This window comes from Tasmannia lanceolata, unplaced genomic scaffold (genome assembly GCF_043159265.1).
Source record: "Tasmannia lanceolata isolate RefF3 unplaced genomic scaffold, GAP_Taslan_0.1 ptg000025l, whole genome shotgun sequence".
Taxonomy (NCBI): Eukaryota; Viridiplantae; Streptophyta; class Magnoliopsida; order Canellales; family Winteraceae; genus Tasmannia; species Tasmannia lanceolata.
Genome location: NW_027518702.1, coordinates 7,404,120 through 7,411,679, shown reverse-complemented (window position 1 = coordinate 7,411,679; position 7,560 = coordinate 7,404,120). Strand labels below are relative to the sequence as shown.

The 7,560-nt window shown below is 38.7% G+C and overlaps 1 pseudogene across 1 annotated transcript; it reads right to left on the bottom strand.

Annotated features, from left to right (window-relative positions):
* Positions 1–4,971: 4,971 nt before the first annotated feature.
* LOC143857608 (putative jasmonic acid carboxyl methyltransferase 1 pseudogene) lies at positions 4,972–6,846 on the bottom strand (annotated as a pseudogene). The gene is made up of 3 exons (XR_013238729.1): positions 6,721–6,846; positions 6,206–6,538; positions 4,972–6,089 (listed from the first exon to the last, which is right to left on the bottom strand). The product of XR_013238729.1 is annotated as a putative jasmonic acid carboxyl methyltransferase 1 pseudogene (transcript).
* Between the last annotated feature and the right edge of the window lie 714 nt (positions 6,847–7,560).

Sequence of the window (7,560 nt, the reverse complement as noted above, 5' to 3'; positions counted from 1 at the left end):
TATAAAAGACTTACTTGGTAGTGGATTTTCTTTTTCCTTCTTCTCTCTCTCTCTTCCTCTTTCTCTTTCTTCTCTTCTCTTCCTCTCTCTCTCTCTCTTCTCTTCTCTTCTCTTCTCTTCTCTTCTCCTTTTCTTCTCCTCCTCCTCCTCTATTTATAGACATTTTTTTGCATAGTACTTTTTGCATAGTAAAGACTATTTACTATTTTAAATTATTATTTCTGTCGGTCAATAGTATTTTTGCATAGTACTTTTGCATAGTAAAAACTATTTACTATTTTAAATTATTATTTTCGTCGGTTAACAGTATTTTGCATAGTTAATAATATTTTTTTATTATTAATTTTGTCGGTCAATAGTATTTTTGCATTTTTTTATTATTATTTTCGTCGGTGCGATGATATTTTCGTTTCCACTAGGGATGGGTCCCGCTGGTGGTAGGACCCGCTGGTCGTGGGGCCCGCTTGTGTGGGACCTACTTGTGTGAGACCTACTTGTGTGGGGCCCGCTGATGTGGGGCCCGCTGATGTGGGACCTGCGGGTGTGGGGCCCGCTGATGTGGGACCTACTGATGGTGGGACTCGTTTGTAAATAGTACTCGGTGGGTCCTACTGTGAATAATACTTTTAAATAGTGTATCTCAATAGTGAACTTGCATAGTATTTCTGCATAGTAATCTCGCATAGTGACTATTGTGAATAGTGACTATTGGAAATTTTTAACATATATATATATCTATTCCGTTTTTGTTGACATCTGGGGCGGTGGCTTAGTGGTAGGAAGCTGTTCAATCTTAGCTTAGACTTGGGTTCGAATCGTGTACGCCCCATTATGCCAGATGTCCTCATGCCCGATTAACTTGGGGAAAATGAGTAATGGCCGATGATTACCCACCTATGAGGCCATTTTTATATTTATATATACATATTTTTTTACCGGTTCTTACAAGATAACTGGGATTTTGAATTCTAGTAGCTTTATCAACCTTGTGAATGGGTTGATGATCCCATTTTGTATACTGGTAACCCCATTTCCGAATGGTTGATAACCTATTTTGAGGGAGTTGATAACATAAATTCCAACATCCAGTAGCTTTGTCAACCAAGGGAATGGGTTGATGATCCCATTCTGTGTGTTGGTAACCTCACTTCTGATTGGTTGATGACCTATTTTGAAGGAGTTGATAACCTGAATTCCAACATCCAGTAGCTTTATCAACCTACAGAATGGGTTAATAATCCAATTGTGTGTGCTGGTAATCCAATTCCTACTGTTGAGAAGTCCCTTGTCAGGGTGTACATGCAGGAGAGCAACAACTAAATAGAGCTTGACAAGGTACGCCCGACCTACTGAGTTTTATGTTCCAATGACAATCATTCTTTACAAAATAACAAAAAGAAGTCATTACAATATCTAAGTACATTCAAAAAATTCAATTATACCCTTACACGAATAAGGGAGCTTGGCAAGGTATGCCTGACCTACTGAGTATGGGTGCAGAAGGCCCAATAGCAGTTTGGTCAACTTGTTGTCTTACCACAGGTGGTTCTTTGCAAATTCTTCTATTGTGGCCAAGTTTCGACATCGGGTGCATTTGTAATGTAATCCACCTTTCAATTCGCGATCCGTTCTTCTCGTACGCAGCCTTCCTGGTGGTCACTTTGCAATCGGCGGCAATATTGTCATCAAGGATTCTGGATTTAATTCTCATTGGGTCTTGCCTAGTGTCGGGTGCAAAACCTCAGCGTACGTATCCCGATATCTCTCTACATGAAACAATTTCTTGCAGTAATCGTACGCATCGAATTCTGTTATGCCAATGGCTGCCATGGCATGTCCGTATGAGAGTCCAAATGTTTGGAATGCACGATAACTGCACGTGCGAAGTTGCAAGTTTACGACATCTGTATGTTCAAGGGACCGTACTTCATATTCATGAACCTCAACCCAATTTCTGACGCTTTGGAATGAAGTCAGTAGTCTGATGTCTGGTGTGCTCTACCAATGATGCAATTGCAATCTTCTCGCATCCTAGCCCAATGTTCCTTCGGAATGTCACTTATCCACTTGTGTGCACGTTCATTCCTCACCTTAATCTTCTCTATCATTTCTCTGAACACACTCTCTCTCAAAGTCCATGCGGCTTTCCAAGACAATCTCTTGAGTAGAACATCTTTGAACTCAGATCACAAATTTGCGGCGAGGTGGCGCATGCAATAATTATGATGAGAATTGGGAAATACATTAGGCACTGCCTGCAACAACCCCTTCTGTTGATAGGAGCATATGGTGAATACGTTCATCTCCGCTGCCAATACATACTAACACCGATCTTTCCATGATCGTCATCATCCTCCTCCTTCTCCTCCTCCTCATCATCATCGTAATCATCATCACTACCATCGTCATTATCATCATCATTTCTTTCTTCTTCTAAATCTAAACCCCTCACATAGAAACCATCTTCAAAAATATTACTGAAGTCCACTTCAACATCTCCCACATTTTGGAAGTCATCGATACCTCCAGTAACATGGTTGGCATGCCCACTTGCCAATGTTTCATTTAAGTCAATTTGAGACCTGCATAGTTCGGAAATATATAATCAGTTTCAATCCATATGATTAATTCATAAATTGAAATATGGAAGTCTTGAAAGATTGCCAAATAACTACAATACCTTACGCCGGGTTCTGCTGGAGCACCTCCCATCTCTTCACTTATATATCTCCCATCAAATTCACCTTCGTAGTTTTTTTGCAAGTTCACTTCAAAACGCGGACTTTTTGGGACGGAATCGAAGTAGAAGGAATGCTATTGTTAAGAGAGGGTCTACTAGTATAGATAATATTTGGGGGAAGCATGAATCTGTCAAACATCCTCAACATTGTTTGGAGGACATCATCGTCATCGACGTCAATTAAAGTGACTATATATGGATCGACAACATATCGACATTTTATCGATAGTGAAACCTGTTCTGTAACAACAATTCTTCTTTGGATTGCAGCTTCAAATTCGTCGAAATTGATTCCACGGCTGATCGATAACAATGTCTTCTTCCCCCCGACATATTCCCAAGAAACATCATCCTTCAAATCCCCATCAAAGTTAAAAGAAGAGAAACCATTGTTTCGGACATTTTTCTAAAATTGTAAACAGGGGTTCTAAACAGAGTTTATCAAGCCTCTGAAAGGGGTTATCAAGTTATTGCTAAAGGGGCCTTCTCATCTCTTCTTGAGGGCTATTCAAGTGTACACAATGGGTTACCAAGTTCATAAATGGGGTTATGGACTCTAAAGAGGGGTTTCACTACCTCAATGGGGGTTTGCAAGTCAATACAGAAGGTGTTTTGAGGGGATTATCAGGTCCCTAAGGGGGTTTCAAGTAGTCAATTAGGGGTTTTCAACTCTCTACGCAAGGGATTTTCAAGTACCTAAAGGGATTACTAAGTAAGTAGAAGGGGAATTACAAAGAATGTTCAAGGGTTTTTCAACCCCCTCCAATGGGGTTACCAAGCCTCTCCGAGGTGTGTCAAGTGTCAAAACAGGTTTATCAGGTAAATATATATGACTTACCAACAGCAAATAAGGGATTATCAAGTGCAAAAAATTGTGATTCATATACAAAAGGGTTTACATAAACCATCTATATTCGGGTCATCAAACACTAGTACCAACTTTATTAGTAGGGTTCCAACTCTAGAAGTGATTCAACTCACTTGTAGCAACTCTATAAGAACGGTTTCAGAGATAATAGAAGCACAAGCCCTAAGTCACCATTTTAAAAGGGTTGTAAGATAAGGTTATCAATCAATAAAGACAGGGTTATCACACACAATACAGACAGGGTACGTTATTATCACACACTAAAGACAGAGTTCAAACGCATTAATGGAAGCACAAATCTTAAGAGAGTAGATAAGCTACAAACATTCACTTACACTTCGTGGGTTTCAGGCGTTAATGGAGAAATCTGCAAGAGGTTGGCGGTAAATTTTGGTAGGTGAAAAGTAAGAAAAAGAAAAATCTACTCTAACGTGTTCTTTTTGCCATGAGGGGTATTTGGGTAAAAGGCCATGTCAGAAAAAAGTGTTTCGATCTCCGGTCACAAGCTCTCAAAAGGGTGTCACCCATCTACTATTTTGGCATTTTTGTGTCAGCAATTGACAATTTTTCCTAACATTTATAACCTAGTATTTGCTAGGGAATTTCCTTCAAAGGCAATTCGTGAAGGCAATTCTCGGCCGAATGTAGCGTCCTGAAGGGTCCCCAAAGATTTGATCATTTGATCTCCTTATTTTTTGAAATGATTTGAAATTCCGAAGTTTTATAGGAAACTTTTTGAAAATCAAATCAAGATTCTCATCAGAACCAAATCTGACAAGGACGATAGAGTCGCCACCTAGGATTGGTCTTAGGACCTTTAATTGACTCTGTGAAAGACTTAGGCCTAACCAAAATTCTAGGTTTGTACTAGGTTATGCGAGTGGAAGGTGTTAGGCACCACTCCTGCCCAGGAAATCTTGGTCTTATGAATCGGATTTCGCAAAAGAATTCAAAGCTTTTCATTAGCTAGATATTCCTTTTAAAATTTCTTATAAAATTATTGATGTTTTATAATTTCGTACAGAATAGAAAAATAATTTCATATAAAATTTTTATGCCATTTTGAATTTTAAATATTCCTAGGAATACTGAATTTTCATACGTATTTGAAATTTTCGTACAAAAAAGTTCGTACGAAAATTGTTAATTAATTCAAACGAAATTCTAGAACTTCGGGAATTTTCATCCAATCTTCTAGGAAATTTAGAGATCCGACCTCCAAGTGGATTTCAATCAAATGTAGAGTAGTACCAGTGATGATCGGCATTCCACAAGGTTTCCATCCTAGCATAACAACTTTCTGAAGGAGGTCTATTGCATACTTCGTTTGTGTAAGACGAAGGGAGTTAGGATTGCGAGAGACTTCAAGGCCAAGGAAAAACTCATATTTCCAAAATATTTAGTATCAAATGTGGTTGGGGGCCAATTCATAAAGGCACTGAGTAAACTTGGATTATCTCCTGAAAGTATAATATCATCGACGTACAGTAGAATATCATCGGCGAACAGCAGAATACAAATCGTGTTACCCTTAGAATGTCTCATGAAGAGAGAGGGATATGCCAAGCTCCCTTTAAATCCAAGGGAAAGAAGGAAGGACCTGAGTCGTTAGAACCATGCCCTTGGTACCTGTTTAAGGCCATAGATGGCTTTATATAGTCTGCAGACACAATGAGGAAGTTTGGGATCTACAAACCCAGCTGGCTGTTTCATATAGACCTCTTCCTGAAGGAAACCATGTACAAACGCATTTCAGACATCCAATTGATGTAGTTGCCACCCCCGAGAAGCAATAGATAACATTGTACGCGCCTTTGGAGTAATTGGTTGTTTCACATGGTATCATAGCTATTTCTTCATAGAAGTTCCTGTGTTCAAAACCCAACAACTGTACGGCCAACCCAAAAGACGGGCCACATGTGCCACGTGTATCACCAACCCAAAAAAGAGGGGCCACACGTGATTGATAGTGTAGAAGTACAAATGATTAAATAACATCAACTCTAAAAGCTCAAACTTCTTGTTTCACAATTACAACGTCTTTCAAGAATACCAGCCAAAAAGCATAAAATACTATAAAAAATATGGAAGCTGGATACAAAACATCAAAGTATAGAATTGCTGCAAATCATTTGCTCTCCTTAAGGCAGAGTTATATGTTGATTTTCATCCTTTTCTAGTCATAGAAAGGACCAAATGATTTACTTTCTTATTTGATAGATGTTCATCAACTTTCTCTTCATATCTTCTAAATAAATCATCCATTATCACCGCTCCAAACTGATCAGCAAGCATGGATTCTGTAACAGGTCTTATACACTTTGCACCATTCCTTCCACTTGTAAAGATATCAAATTCAATTATTTCAAGTCAATCAAGACTGAAGGATCCTTTTATCTCAACAATAGCCTCCAATACATGAATTGAGGGTGCATAACATGGTATATTAAATGAATCCACTTTTTCCTGTTCAATCAGTCCCTAAATTGGACAAACTTATCAGCAAAACATAAAAAATACTAATATGTCAAAATTTGATCATATTTAGAAGAGAAAGAGGGCGGGTTTAAATGGTTATATTGCGATGTTGCTTCTACCTGTGAGACCATGTCATTGAGAGTTTGAGTCATCAGTTCCCATTGGGAATAACATTCTGATGGATCCAAGCTTCCTCTGCCAGTAACTGTAAGGACTATACGCCCTCCGCCAATTACTTCTTCGGAGCGTGACTTAAGAAACAGATAGAAATCTCTCTGAAATTGCGCCAAGTATGCTCTAAACACTCTGGGAGGGCTTGTCTTTGCGATGTAAATATTGCCCTTGTTTAATGAGATACCCATTTCGTTTTGAAGCCCTTGAGGAATCTGGAATATTTTAATGCTGAAATTAAGATTCACTTTAGAACATGACATGCTTACATGAAATTTTTCCTATATGACCTTTGAAGTCAGAACAAGTTTGAGTGTTCATAAATTTGCTGATTAAGACTCAAAATTAATTGTTATTGTAGGTCTATTAATCAGTTTTGGACACACAATCGGTTCTAAAAATCTGAAACAAACAGTGCCTAAATTTGCAGCAGAGTGACAACGGAGTGGGTGAAAGTGCTGACCTGAGAGAGCCAGTGGAGACTATTAGAAGAATGAATGAAGTCTAGACTTTTGCTTGGGAAAAGCCTCCCATAAAAGGAACCAGCCACTCCTGCCACTAAAAGCTGCGCCAAACTGACATGCTTCTCTTAAGCTTCTCATAGAAATCTGGTAGGTAACTGAAAAGGGTGTTAAAATCGTTCCCTGGAAGGTCATTCAAGAACATTTGGAACTCCGGCAGCGGATGGTTCAGCTGGCAACATTTCATCTCGATAGTATCTATAATATGAGATATCACAAAGAGGGTGTTGGGTCCTGAAGAACAACCCAAGTCTGCTATGCTCAACTTCTTAGGGTAGGACATACAATAAAGATCTAGTATTGCATCTTCTACTATGTTTGGTTCCAAGCATTTACTTCACAGAGTAGTGCTAGGTAATGTCATCAACAATATAGAGGGAGTGTAGAGAGAGGGAAGAGAGAGAAAGAGAAGATGCATCATTCCCATGAAATCCAAGCAATCATCACCAATAAAGTGATTTGAAAGTTCAACAAGGACATAGAGAACACTATGTGAACCAAACAAAGATGTAAAACCTTGGGCTGTGATTGGTGAGCGAAACAAGTAAAAAGGGAGGAACAAACAACACAATATGTGGATAACTCAAGAACAATAGCAAAGATTAATAGAGGGGTGGTGGCATGGATCCAACTTAGAAGATGTTAAATCAATCTTAAACCATGACAAATAGTCAAAGTTAGGTGGAGAGGATCTATCCTTATTGATGGTTGATATTGGAGTGCTAAAATAAACACATCAATATATCCAAGAAGATCATAAATTCTAAGCACCTAACAAAGCA